The following is a 15,943-nucleotide window of genomic DNA, read 5'->3' on the forward strand; positions in this document are numbered from 1 at the left end:
TTGAGTGTTACAAACGTTGAACGGGCATGAATTAGTTTTTTGGTTGAAACTGTTACCGCATGATTTAACTGCAAATAGTAAAGCTTCTCGATAATACGTGCCTAATTCGAAAGTGTTTTTCTTATGTTTTTCTTATGAATTGGTTTTGATGTGGATCATAAACCACAAGTGCGTGAATCATTCTTGCAAGCTTTTTATTAGATTTGATTGGTATTTGTCTCGTGTGCGGTTACGTTTCTACCAATAACAATAATGGTCTTTTAGTTGTATTCAATAATAGTAATGCTATTGGATTAAGTTCGTGCATTATCTTGTCATTATATATCAAAAGGTTTGGAATTGAAAAATATTCCATTTTACGAGTTTTTAATTGCATGAATTGAAATTATGGTTTTCGATTTTATTTATGGCACGTAATATTTTATGTGAATAATGTATATATGTTTTTGATAAATTAAAATTAATGAGAATGCTATGTATGGTTTATAACAATTAAATGTGTATTTATTTATTTATTTATTTGAATTCAAGTATGATAAATTTTGTTAGTCACTAAAATGGCCAAAATTTTAAAGTTTGTTGTGATTTCAAATTATTAATATTTTTTTTTATTTCAATTACCCTTAGTATGGATGCTAATTTATGAATAATTAAATTTATGGGTTAATTGAAATTCATTAATTATAAGACATTTCAGGATCGCCCAAAGGTTGATTAATTGTTCTTATAATTAATGAGCATGATTGTAGATAATTTTGTATGTGTCACTAGTTTTATTTATATACCTAAAGGTAGTAGGTGATTCTAGTTGATGCATTTTTTAATTATCAATTATGTTATAATATGATTAGCATCATTATGCTTATGTTTGTGTATTATTGGATCTCCCATAGGAGAACATTAATATTTATAGAATGATTGTTTATGTTTGAATATGTTTTTACATGTAGCTTTATGACTCAAAACATTAATGTTAGGCATGTGTTAATTGTAGTCTTTGTTCTGGTATCTTTACACTCGCATGCTTCGTTTGTTCCAGTCTTTAATGGATTGAATTTCCCTAACTGGAGTGAGCAAGTCCAATTTCATTTAGGTGTGTTGGATCTTGATCTAGCTTTTCAAGTTGAAAAGTCGGTTGCTATCACGGATGCCAGTAGCAATGAAGAGAAAGCCCATTATAAATCTTGGGAAAGATCAAACAGACTTAGTTTAATGTTTATGAGAAAGAGCATAACAAGCAATATTAAGTCAACTCTCCCCAAAACCGATAACGCAAAAGAATTTATGAAATTTGTGGAAGAGCACTCCCAAACTGCTGATAAATCTCTCGCTGGGACACTGATGAATACGTTGACCACCATGAAGTTTGACGGTTCATGTACCATGCATGAGCATGTGATCGAGATGACAAATATTGCAACAAGACTTAAGTCTCTAGGAATGGCAGTGGATGAAGGTTTTCTCATGCAATTAATTCTAAACTCATTAACGTTTGATTATGGTCTGTTCCAAATGAACTACAACACCATGAAAGACAAGTGGAATGTGCATGAATTGCACAGTATGCTAGTTCAGGAGGAGACCCGACTGAAGAACTTAGGAAGCCACTATATTCAATATGTGAAGAATCAAGGAGCTGTTGGAAAGAAAGTTGCTAAGAAACATGGAAAGGGTAAAGGACCACTGAAGATTGACGAGTCCTTAACCAAAATCCAAAAGAAAAATGACAAATGTCATTTTTGCGGGAAGTCTGGACATTTCCAAAAGGACTGCATAAAGCGTAGAGCTTGGTTCGAAAAGAAAGGTGAGCATAATGCTTACGTATGTTTTAAATCAAACTTAACTGAAGTTCCCCATAATACGTGGTGGATTGATTCTAGATGTACGACTCATGTTTCTAATGTGATGCAGGGATTTCTTACAACCCGAACCATAAACCCAAATGAGAAGTTCATCTTCATGGGCAATAAAGAGAAAGTTCTAGTGGAAGCGGTTTGGACTTATCGTCTAATCCTCGACACTGGATATCACTTAGACCTTATGGATACTTTTTATGTACCTAGTATCACTAGGAATTTAATTTCTTTGTCTAAGCTTGATGTTGTTGGATACTCTTTTAAGTTTGGGAATGGTTGTTTCAGTTTGTTTAAGCGTACTTTGATTGGATTTGGTACACTTTATGATGGTTTATATGAATTGAATTTAGATAATTTATATGCTGAAACTCTTTTGACTTTGCATCACAATGTTGGCACTAAACGTAGTTTAGTGGATGAACGATCTGCTTACTTGTGGCATAAATGTTTGGAACATATTTCTAGAGAAAGAATGCAAAGATTAGTAAAGAATGAAATCCTTCCGGATTTAGATTTTACTGATCTGAATGTGTGTATGGATTGTATTAAAGGAAAACAAACAAAACACACAAAGAAATTAGCCACGAGAAGCACTCAGCTTCTTGAAATCATACACACCGATATATGTGGTCCGTTTGATGTAAACTCTTTCAATAAAGAGAAGTACTTCATCACCTTTATTGATGATTTTTCGCGTTATGGACATGTCTATCTACTGCATGAGAAATCTCAATCAACGAATGCCTTGGAAGTTTATATAAATGAAGTGGAAAGACAATTAGACAGAAAGGTCAAAATCGTAAGGTCTGATAGAGGTGGTGAGTATTATGAAAGATATGATGAAAATGGACAACACTCTGGTCCATTTGCTAAGTTCCTTGAGAAACGTGGTATTTGTGCTCAATACACAATGCCAGACACACCACAACAAAATGGTGTATCAGAAAGGCGTAATCGAATCTTAATGGATATGGTTAGGAGTATGTTAAGTAATTCATATTTATTTGTATCATTGTGGATGTATGCTTTAAAGACTGCCATGTATTTGTTGAACAAAGTTCCTAGTAAAGCTGTTCAAAAGACTCCTTTTAAGTTGTGGATGAGTAGGAAACCCAATTTGAGACACCTGCATGTTTGGGGTTGCTAGGCAGAAGTAAGAATATACAATCCGCAAGAAAAGAAACTGAACGAAAGAACAATCAGTGGATATTTCATTGGTTATCCAGAAAAATCAAAAGGGTATATGTTTTACTGTCTTACCCATAGTACAAGAATCGTTGAAACTAGTAATGCTCGGTTCATTGAGAATGGTGAAACCACCGGGAGTGAAGCTTCACAAAATGTGGAGATTAAGAAAGTTAGAGTACAAGTTCCTATACCTAGTACTTCTTTATCAAGAGTTGTTGTTCCACATGTTTTAGAAACTCATAACAATCAAGAAGAACAACAAATTAATGATCCCGAGGTTAACAATGAACCAATAGTAGAACAACAACAATAAATAGTATTAAGAAGATCTCATAGAGATAGAAAGTCTTCTATTTCGAATGACTATGTGGTTTATCTACAAGAGCCAGAAAATGACTTAAGTATTGATAATGATCCAATTTATTTTTCAGAAGCCATTAATGATGATAATTCTGATAAGTTGTTAGATGCCATGAAAGATGAGCTTAAATCAATGACACATAATGACGTATGAGACCTTGTAGAATTGCCAAAAGGATGCAAGAGAGTTGAGTGTAAATGGGTCTTTAAGACTAAGCGTGACTCTCAAGGCAATATTGAATGTTACAAGGCCCAACTTGTTGCCAAAGGTTTTACTTAGAAAGATGGCATTGACTATAAGGAAACATTTTTGCCTGTTTCTAAGAAAGATTCTTTTAGAATTATCATGGCATTAGTAGCTCATTATAGTCTTGAGTTGCATCAAATGGATGTTAAAATTGCTTTTCTGAATGGGGATTTAGAAGAGGATGTTTATATGGACCAACCGGTGGGGTTCGCTGAAGAAGGAAAAGAACACATGGTGTGTAAACTTAAGAGATCGATATATGGACTTAAGCAAGCTTCTCGGCAATGGTATCTTAAGTTCAATGATACTATTGTGTCCTTTGGATTTAAGGAAAACACTGTTGATCGGTGTATATATCTGAAGGTCGGTGGAATTAAGTTTATATTTCTGATTCTAAATATTGATGATATCTTGCTTGCGACTAATGATCTTGGTATATTAAGTGAGACTAAGAGGTTTCTCTCTAATAACTTTGAAATGAAAGATATGGGTGAGGCATACTATGTGATAGGAATATAAATATTATGTGACAGATCACAAGGACTGTTAGGTTTGTCTCAGAATGCATATATTAGTAGTTTTAGAGAGATTCAGAATAGATAAATGTTCAGCATCTCCCGTTCCAATATAGAAAGGAGACAAATTTAGTCTCATGCAATGTCCAAAGAAAGATTTGGAACGGAAACAGATAGAAAATATCCCTTATGCATATGTTGTTAGGAGTTTGATGTAAGCTCAAACATGTACAAGGCCATATATTAGCTTTGTAGTTGGTATGCTTGGTAGATACCAAAGTAATCCAGGACTGGAGCTTTGGAAAGCTGCAAAGAAAGTTTTAAGATACCTAGAAGGAATAAAGAATCACATGCTTACTTATAGAAAATATGATCACCTTGAGGTGATAGGTTATACAGATTTAGACTTTGCCGACTGTGTGGATACAAGAAAGTCTACATTTGGTTATGTGTATCTTTTAGCTGGAGGAGCGATTTCATGGAAAAGTGCGAAGCAGTATGTCATTTCTACATCCACCATGGAAGCTGAATTTGTGGCATGCTTTGAGGCCACAGTTCAGGCTAATTGGTTGCAGAACTTTATTTTAGGACTTGGAGTAATCGACAATATTTCCAAGCCGCTCTGAAAATTTATTGTGATAATTCTGCAACAGTCTTCTTTTCTAAAAACGACAAGTATTCCAAAGGTGCTAAGCACATGGAGTTGAAATACTTTGATGTTAAAGAAGAAGTTCAGAAACGTAGAGTGTCAATAGAACATATTAGCACAAATCTTATGATTGCTGACCCTTTAACAAAAGGGTTACCGCCCAAATTGTATGTTGGTCATGTAAAGAATATGGGCATTATGTCCACTAGTTAATGTTAAATGTTGATTATTAATGTTATTAATGTTTATGTGACACTCTGAGCTCCCTAATGTATAAGTTTCTGAGATCTGTGTTTTCTTCTTTATGTTTATGCATGCAAATTATGATGAAAAAAACAAATTATGCTATGTTATTGCTTTGTAAAAATGACATTATGTTTGAACCCATTATGGACTTCTTGTTTTAAGGTCATATTAAGGAGAAAGGGATGATATAATAGTACATAGAAGGGATCATGTCGATCAAATGATGTGTGACCGTCATGACTCTTATTATCTATGTATCTTTAATTATGAATAATGATGGAACTAATTTATGTAAGGTCTTTTAATGCACATTATGTTTATGAATTAAATCACATAATGTTATGACATCATATGAGTCAAGTGGGAGAATGTTAGAATTAATTGACGAATTAATTCTATTAGTGACTCATTTGAAATATTATGATGGTCCAATTGTGATTTAATAAAAATTTAAAGACTTATTGGTTATTATTATGGGAAGTGATAATAAAATAAAATAAACTAAAGATAAAATAAAAATTAACTTGATGGACAGTGGTTTATAAAAGGGATTGGGGTTTTGTCTATGGCCATAAGGTTTTTTTCACATTAACTCATCAAGAACGTGTGTGAGAAGAGAAAGAAAGACAAAGAGATAGATTGGGGAACGATGGTTGAAGAGCACACAACAAAATTATAAATTGAAGAACGCATATTCATAGGATCTCTCATAGATCAAGGTTAGCGCTAGTGGGGGAAGAACGTTGTGACAGAGGGGAGTCACGGCTCCCCCAACCATTTTTTTATTTTATTTTTTATTTATTTAAAAAATAATATTTATATATTATTATTTTATTTATATTAATTGATTTTTATTTTATTTTATTTTCTATATATTTAAAAATATATATTTATATATTATTACTTTATTTATATATTATTATTTTATTTATATATTATTATCTTATTTATATTAATTTAGTTTGGAATTTTTTTTAAAATTTAAAAATTATGTTTTTTTTCTATTATAATTTCTTATTCTTCGTTATTTAGTTTTTCTCTTCCATGCCTCCATCTCTTTCTCTCATTTTATTTTCATCTCAATTTTTACCGTCAATTCCTTATTATTTTCAAAATCAAATTGCACTATGACAAAATTGAAGAGTTAATGAACATTTTGGACAGAACAATTTCTTCTTTTGAGTAAGTTCATTTTTTCCCTTTTTTTTTGAAACAATTTGTTTCCCTCTTGTATGTGGCTTTTCTACGCTCTAGGCATATATTTCTATCTGTTAGAGATCAACAAATCATGCTTTAATTATTGATCAAACTCTTCTTTGTGTAGATGGAACTATTTTAGACTTTGAAGTTGTGTAAGAAAACAGCAAGATTAGGAATTTACTCTAAGGTAAGGGAAGCTAATCATTTAGAAGTTATTAGTTTTCTTAAAATATCGAGTCTTGCTTTTAAGATTTAATTTGGGGCATTCATAATTTTATTTTTTTGTAAATAGGTGAGAGGTGACAAATTTATATTAGAAAAATTATGATAAAAAGTATATTAATTGATTCTTTTTTCAAGAGGAAGGCTTGTGATGAAGATGAAAAAAATGCATTTAGAAAATTATCCGTTGTCTGGTAAAGATGATCATCCAAGAAGATTTTAGTACACATGGTTTAGCTTATTTTCTTCATGGTTATAGTATTCGCCATTAAAAGATGTTGTATATTGCTTACCGTGCTATCTTTTTAATAAAAAATCAAGCGAACGATCTAACTCATATTTTCATTGTTACAGGTAATTGAGTTTATTTTCATTGAATTCTAATTAGAAATTTGAATTAAAGAAATTATTATTTTTTAATTAAAAAAAATAATTTATATATAACAAATATAATTTACCCCCCTAAGATTTTTGGTCAAGTTCCGCCACTGGTTAGCGCTATATTATATTTTACTATGAGAATCATCAATTTTAACATTCCTTAATTAGTTTTACATTTAAATGATAAAATACTTGTTAACTTACGAGTTTCACACTAATAAATTAGCTGCTAGTTTATAAGTTTTCAATTAGTTAATTAATTTATTACATTAAATTATTTAATAAAACTAACTAACAAACCAATTAATAAATACAAAATGATATAAAGGAACATAACTATACAATTTTTATTATATAATTTTTTTTCTTTTCTAGAAAAAAAAATTATATGAACAATTTGTTTGTTTTCTAAAAAAAAAATACTATTTTATAATTAGTGAGAAAAGGTTTCTATAAATAAAACAAAATTAATAACATGGATAGGTAGTTCAGAGGAAGTTATTATGTTAAAAAAGATGTAAGTGACTTATAATATATTGAGTAATATATATATATATATATATATATATATATATATATATATATATATATATATATATATATATATATAATTGTTTTACACACTTTTTTTCAATTTTAGTTTTAAATAATATTTTAAAATTAAAAATAATTAATTTACTAATTTTATTATTTAAACCACCAGTTTTTATATTTAATTAATTTTTATTTGACTGTTATTTTAAATTTAAATTATTGAAATTATATTTTTTAATTAAAATCATAATAATAATTTATTAATTTTGTTATAATAAAAAATATATATGTATTGAGTTATATATATATATATATATATATATATATATATATATATATATATAATAATAATAATTGTTTCACCCACTTTTTTTCAATTTTAGTTTTAAATAATATTTTAAAATTAAAAATAATTAATTTACTAATTTTATTATTTAAGCCACCAGTTTTTATATTTAATTATTTTTTTTATTTGACTGTTATTTTAAATTTTCACTTATTATTAGAAATTAAATATTTAATTATTAATCTAAATCTTACATTAAACTTATTACTTAAAATATTTATTTTTGTATAATTTGCATACCTCATCATATAATAAAATTTGTCATGTTTATGTTAATTGTTTTTTACTTAAACTATACATAAAAAAATTAAAAAGTAATTTAACAAAATAAAAATAATATAATAATTAATACATAAACTTAAAAATATATTTTAAAATAAAAGAAATTATAGGCAATGAAAAATATATTAAAATATAGAAAATAATAATATAAGAAAATTAAATAAATTCAAAATTATGAGTTAATTAAAGAAACATCTAGTATAAAAATTTATAAAGTAAACTATTTTAAGTATTTCATCAAATATTTATGTATTGATAAAGTTAACTTAAAAGTCAATCAAATGAATTAATAATATCTTATTCAAAATATCAAATACACTCAACATATATAAATCATTAACCTTCTAGAAAACAGCACAGTTTATAAACTAATTAAAATTATAAAAATGTATTTTTTGTTTAAATTGTTACTTTTGATAAATTTATATAAACTAATAAATAATTAATATGTATTTTTTTGCTAATAAATATTAAATTTATTTATCTATTTTGTAAATATTATTGATTTATTTTTAAATTGAATTTATAGAATTTTTAATAATTTTAATAAATGAATTTCTTAGTAGTCATTTTAAATTATTTGAAAACAAAATTTCTAATAATGTAAATTTAAAATATTAAATTAAATAATTAATTTAAATTTTTAATTTTGATTACCAAATAAATTTATCATTTTTAAATCGTTTAAAATGTTATCAACTTTAAATCACACAATTTCACTAGACAAAAAAGAAGAAGAAGATATTTTTCAAAAATATTATAGTATTTAAAAAAGTATTATATTGATAAAAAATAATGATTATATAATATTTTATTAATAACTACCTAACAACTCAATTTAATATATCATTTTATATTACATAAATTAACTCAATAAAATCATAGTTTGAAAAAACATTTTATATTAAACAGAAAATAATAATATTATAAATAATATGTGATCTAAGAAAATCTTATTAAAAACGGTGCTACTTTAGAAAAAACATCTTAAAAGCGTTATAGTTTATAACAAACATATTTAAAATTATTAAGTTACTAACAATAAAAAAAGTACATATCACAGCAACAATAAATAATAATAATAATAATAAATAACTTAAATTGTCATGTATTCATCTCTATCATATTTATTTTCACTACAAAAAATTTTACATTATCTCAAGAATATTTACTTATCGACTATTATTTATTGATAATCTCAAGAATATATACTTATGGACTATTATTTATCGGTAAAATTTGAATTACTGTTAAGATACTAACAGTGATGATGATTGCCTTAATGACAAAAATATCCACATCCACAAATAAAATTGTGTGTAAAATTTGTTTAAAAAATATGTCAATTATATTATTTGTAAAGTGTATATTAAAATTTCGTATCTATTAGTCAAGTTAGATGCCAATTATCTGTCGATAGCATCCGTCAATAATGTTTTTATTAACAAGGTAAAATTGATTAAAACTTACAAATGTAATAAACATTCTTGACTTTGAAAAGCACTTCACAAACTCCAAAAACATTGTACCCTCTGTTGGTATTAATGAAACCTTACATCATCAATTTTCTTTCCCAATGTTAATCTCATAATCATCTGAGGTAGGGGTGTCAAAACGGGCCAACCCGGCCCACCTGTGGCCCGCCAAAAACGGCCCAAGCCGAGTTGGCCCACCATGTCAAAACGGGGCGAAAATTGTAACCCGTCCCGTTTTCGGACGGGCTGGCGGGCCGGCGGGATGGCCCATATGTTTTTTTTTTTTACTTTTTTTATTTTTTTTTATTTTTTTTTTATTTTTTTTTAAACTTTTTTAAACTTTTTATTAAAATTTTTTTTATAAATTTATTTATATAATATAAAAAAAGTATTATTTTTTAATAATTTTTAATTTTAAACATAAAAAATTAAAAAAAGGGTTGGCGGGCCGGCCTATTTTGGCCCGCTAAACTGGCGGGCCAGGCAGGGCGTGCTGCAGCGGGTTTACGGGTTGGAAATTTCAACCCGGCCTGCCCTTTTTTTTGGGGGGGGGGGGGGTCGGCCCGGCGGGCTTGCCCCATTTTGCCATCCATAATCTGAGGTCAAAATCACAAGTTTCGATATTCCTAAGGTTTTGTTTGTTGGTGGCATAGGTTATGCTTCTTGGTCACAACTTTCTTCTCTGTTTAGAATGTTTGATTGTAATTACTTTCTAATAAATGACATTGAAGAGCAAATACAATTGAGTTAATAACAATTTTGATACTAGAAGACTGGATGTTGCAAGTAATCATAGTAAAATTTGTTGCATTAACATACGAAAATTGTAGACTTCAATAAATTAATTTCAAATTTTTCATAAATATAAGACTCTTAACATTTGATGAGTACTCTGATGACATTTTCACACCATGTGAACACTTCAAAACATTTCTTCTTCTTTTAGATAGTGTATGAAAAACTAGGTGCAAATAGGTGTGCTTTCTAGTAATCTACAAATGTAACTCGAAAAGTATATACATCTTATCCAAATCTTGACATGATTTTACTCCATGTATTGTCTTTCCTTCGATGTTGAGCAACATGCCAATTACATTTTTACAAAATTTTCTCGACATACATCATATTTATACCATATCTAACTTGTAGTTTAAACTAATAATAAGATAAAAAAATATAGATTATTTTTTTTAAATATTCTTTTCAATTGATTTCTAACCACAATGTTAATGTTCATAACTTGCTTATAAAGTTACTCTGATAAAAAAATAATAACATCCCATTTTTTAATAGCATAAAACTAATAAAAATCAAATATTGCATTGTCAATATTTAAAAGTAGATAACTTACAATATATAATTTATTAGTACAACTATCCCAAAAGAAAGTAACCACTTTGACATAGTATATACATCCAAGAATCTATAATAGTTCACAAAAATTATACATGACAAAAGGGGAATATTATCACATAGACTTAAACTATTTGTTCCTTAGCATCCAAATGTGCATCCAAACATGTATCTTCATTTGCTCAGACCAAAAGGTGATTATTGCAAAAGGAAGAAAAACAAAATCAAGAAACACATGAGGGTAAGCTAATATACAAAAGAAACATCATATATCAATTAAACAAGTTGCATAAACATACTAAATAATCCAAACACTTGTAAAACACAAGCTACATAATCCAAATAAAATGCATTGATGTCGTGTCGAATTGCTTGAAAATTTTGAACTTGTGATGGATACTTTCCACCCACAAGTTTAGTCTTTTTCCTATCATGAGAACTCCAAAATTATTCTTAGACAAGGACCTCCTACTAATCTCACCACCTAACCCATCTTCCTTTATATGAGTTTGAATGGTTAGTAGAGTATCAGGATAATCCATACATTCATCGCATTTATATACTTAAAACGATCCTTTATAAATTATAAAATACATGTTGGAAGTTAATAAATTATGAAAGAATTTCTATGTCTTATTCACATGTCAGGAAGGTTCATATATACACGATACATTGCTTTATTTTGGTATCAGGTTTCCTAAACTTATGCCTGCAAATCCCTAAGATTGTGCCTATCATATTTCCTTGGACAACATGAATAAAATCCCCAAATATAAGCCTAATAATGATTATGCATTTAATACAAAATATTGATGCAAAAAATATTTTATTTCCTATGATCCCCCTCTCAAGGTGGTGCATGTGGAGTCCAAATGCCCAGCTTGCCAAGTAAATCATGAAACTGAGTGCGTCCCAAAGTTTTTGTAAAAGTATCTCTGAGTTGGGTACGAGTGGAAACATAAGATGGCTGTAAATTTTGATGGACAATCTCATCACGAATAAAGTGACAATCGACGTCAATATGTTTGGTACGCTCATGAAAAACATGGTGCTTTGTAATGTGTAATGCATCTTGATTGTCACAATAAAGTTGTATGGGCATGGAATGAGTGACCCCAAGACTTGAAAGAACACTTTTGATCCACTTCAGTTCACATGTGGTACTAGCCATGGAACGATACTCAACCTCAGCAGATGAATGGACCACAATATGATGTTTTTTAGTTTTCCAAGAAAAAAGAGAATGTCCAAGAAAAACAATCCACCTAGTGAGAGACTTACGAGTGAGTGAACAAGCGGCCCAATCAGAGTCACACCAACCAGAAAGTTGGAGATCACAGTGACTATCTAATAACACTCCTTGGCCGGGGTTACTTTTGAGATATCAAACCACTCGCAAGGCAACTTCCTAGTGCTCTATTCACTGTTGTTGCATGAACTGGGAAAGAACATGGACGCAATACGATAATTCTAGTTTGGTGAAACATAAGTAAATGAGGTGTCCCACTAACCAGCGATAACAATCAGGATTAGCAAGAAGCTCACCATTGGCAAGACCAAGGTGATGATTTTGTTCGAGTGGGGTACTGACTGATTTCACACCAAGTAGGCCAACCTCACTAATAATATCTAGAGCATATTTTGGTTGATAGAGAAAAATACCTGTAGAGGATCTAGCAACTTCCACTCCTAAGAAGTATTTTAACTTTCCCAAATCTTTCATACGGAAACGTCGACTTAAGTAGTCTTTAAAACATTGTATGGAGTCATGATTATTTCCACATATAATCAAATCATCGACATACACTAAAACCACCAATTGTATATTTTTATCATGAAGTGTAAACAAAGAGTAATTTGAGTAAGACCATTCGAAACCGTACTCTTTGAAGGCCTAAGATAGTTTAGCAAACCAAAAGCGTGGGGATTGCTTTAGCCCATACAATGATTTGTGAAGTTTACAAACCATATCTGAATGAGATGAGCGAAAGCCTAGTGGAAATTTCATGTAGATCTCTTCTTGCAAATCACCATATAGGAACGCATTGAGTACATCCATTTCGTGAAGTTCCCAATGCTTTGCAGCAGCCACCGCAAGAACAATTCGCATGGTGACCATTTTTTCCACTGGAGCGAAAGTTTCGTTGTAATCTATGCCTTCAATTTGATGATTTCCAAGGATAACTAAGCGAGCTTTAAACCTTTCTATGGTTCCTATAGCATGATACTTGATTTTATAAACCCACTTGCATCCTAGTGCCTTTTTTTGTGGTGGGAGGGGCCACACTGTCCATGTATTATTTTCTTCAAGTGCTTGTATTTCTTGTTGCATTGCTGACCACCATCTCTTATCTTTTATTACTTCTGAAAATGTCATGGGCTTTTTCTCCATCATCATAGATGCAAGAAACCTACAATGCTTCAATGAAAATTTTTCACAATTACCATAATGAGCAATAGGATAAAGCACCTTTGAATGTCGTTGTGGAGTCGGTGAACAATTAGATAGGCTCCTAAAAACTCGCATTGTATTGGTCATGTAATCTCGAAGCTTTATAAAGGGAACTCGGATACGCTTGCCTTGCCCAAACTGCTCTTCATTTTCTTTGCGAATCAATTGCAACATCAATTACAATATCATGTGCATTCTCAAGGCTTATACCTCCCCTTATGTCAACATGTCTTTCATTGCCTACTAACTCAGTGGTTGCGAGTAGCTCATGATTAATACTTTCATGTGTTTCATCAAGGCACGAAGAGCTTCCTTTTTATCTAGTAACAAAAAAAATCCAAATTGCTCGAGAATAATCATCCATTATAGTTAAAAAGTAATAAGCACCACATGAGGAAGGAGTTTTGTAAGGTCCCCACAAGTCAAAATGAACTAGATCAAATGCACTGGCAGCTTTATGATTACTTAAAGGGAAACTATCTCTAGTTTGCTTAGCCCTTTGGCATACATCACATGCCTTATTTCCATAGTTATTATCTTGCTACTAGTATTTGAGCGAACCGTTCCATACAACACGTCGTCTAATCCCATCAAAAATTGGTGTACCTTTTCTTCTTCCCTTCGTCTCTCTAATTGTGCCTTGATGTCACATTCACACCCTTCACATGTGCATTTTGGTATTTGTTGGTAGTTTCCCAACTCATCTCACAATGTCTTGAGCTTTCCATAGTAGTTTACCATGGCCATCCCTTTTTGTTTGCATTGACCCAGTTCTGATTTCAATTATTGGACTTTTGGCCCATTCACAATGAAAAAATGTTCTTTAATGTCGTCCCATAGTTCCTTTGCGTTCTCCCTATAAGAGATGTTAGAACGCAAAGAGGTTTCGATAGTGTTTAGAATCCAAGACACCACCATAGATTGCACGGTCCACCAATCCTCAATTTCTGGTGAGTCTTCATTTGGTTGTTATACTTTACCGTCAAGAAACCCCCATTTACGTCGTGCACGTAACGAGGTTCTCACAACTTTTGCCCATTCTTCATAATTTTCACCTCGAAGTTAAACTTGGGTGATTACGCTCCCTGGATTGTCGTTCAAATTTAGATCATACGATGATGGCTTCTTCCTTACCATCCCGGGTATTTCCACAGATTTCTCTTTCTCAGAACCTAGTTGCTCTGATGCCATAATAAATTATGAAAGAATATATGTGTCTTATTCACATATAAAAAGGTTCATATATACATGATACATTGCTCTATTTTGGTATCAGGTTTCCTAAACTTATGCCTGCAAATCCCTATGATTGTGCCTATCATATTTCCCTGGACAACATGAATAAAATCCCCAAACATAAACCTAATAATAATTATGCATTTAATACAAATGATTGTTGCAACAAATATTTTATTTCCTATTAGAAGTCATCCAACTACAACTTAATGTCAATCACCGCTGCTCAACGCAACTCAACTACAGAATTCCTTGGAAGAGTGGCACTCGGTGCCAGTTAAATGGTGCCTAACGAGAGCACCATTGGAGTTCTCAAGATTTAATTTGATTTTTTGGAGCCCAATGAGCTCTTTGACTTTGGTGTCACCCAACGAGAATAACTCTCGCCCAGTGACAGCCAAACCAAAGAAGCCACTGTCTAAGTGGTGCCCAACGCTATTAGTGGTGCCTGCTAGTATCTCAACACTCAAAAACTCCCTTTTTGAGTTATGGGTTGGTAATTTAGCACTCATGAGTTAATTCCCACTTAATAACATCTAAATACTTTAAACTTCCAGGTTCCTAACTCAGGCAGTGCCGAATAGGTAAACAAGGGTTGAAAACAAGAGAGAAGACAAAGAACTCTAGAAAAGTAATTTTTAGAAAGATAAAATGTTTTTAAAATAATAAAACTCATATATAACCTGTATAATTATATTTTACCATTTTAATATTAAAATAGTCAAGTATCACTGTTTTAAAGACAATATTAATTTTAAAATACCATTTTCTAGGTTCTTACGTAAAACCTTATCCTTCTAATATCAATTAAAGAAAATGTATCTAGATTACGAGAGAATATGATCAAAAGTGCCTTCACTTTATAAGTCTGAAGTTGTCATAGTTGCAAGTTTATGACTTGCCATTATTTCACCATGTTCCATTGTAACAATCCATATATATATATATATATATATATATATATATATATATATATATATATATATATATATATATATATGAACTTGCATTAAGTGCTGCCAAATCTTTTCTATACAAATAATCAATCATATATTAAAAAAAAATTAAGATTTATTAATTTAGTCTTCAATTCTTAACTTTATATTTTATATGTTATTCATGTAGATTAATTCATAATTTATTAGTTATATATAATTTTTCTAAAAGTTAATCATATTTAAAGAATTAAAATTATTATTTCGTTCTTATAATTTTAAATTATTTAAAATATATACTTTTAAAGTTAGTCTCTATATTTGAAATTAATCTATTAAAATTTTAAACAGTTTATTATTTTTTTAGTTTATAAGTTAATCCTACATATATATATATATATATATATATATATATATATATATATATATATATATATATATATATATATATTTTCTATAAATCCTT

This window comes from Vigna unguiculata, chromosome 3, assembly GCF_004118075.2.
Source record: "Vigna unguiculata cultivar IT97K-499-35 chromosome 3, ASM411807v1, whole genome shotgun sequence".
Lineage (NCBI taxonomy): Eukaryota > Viridiplantae > Streptophyta > Magnoliopsida > Fabales > Fabaceae > Vigna > Vigna unguiculata.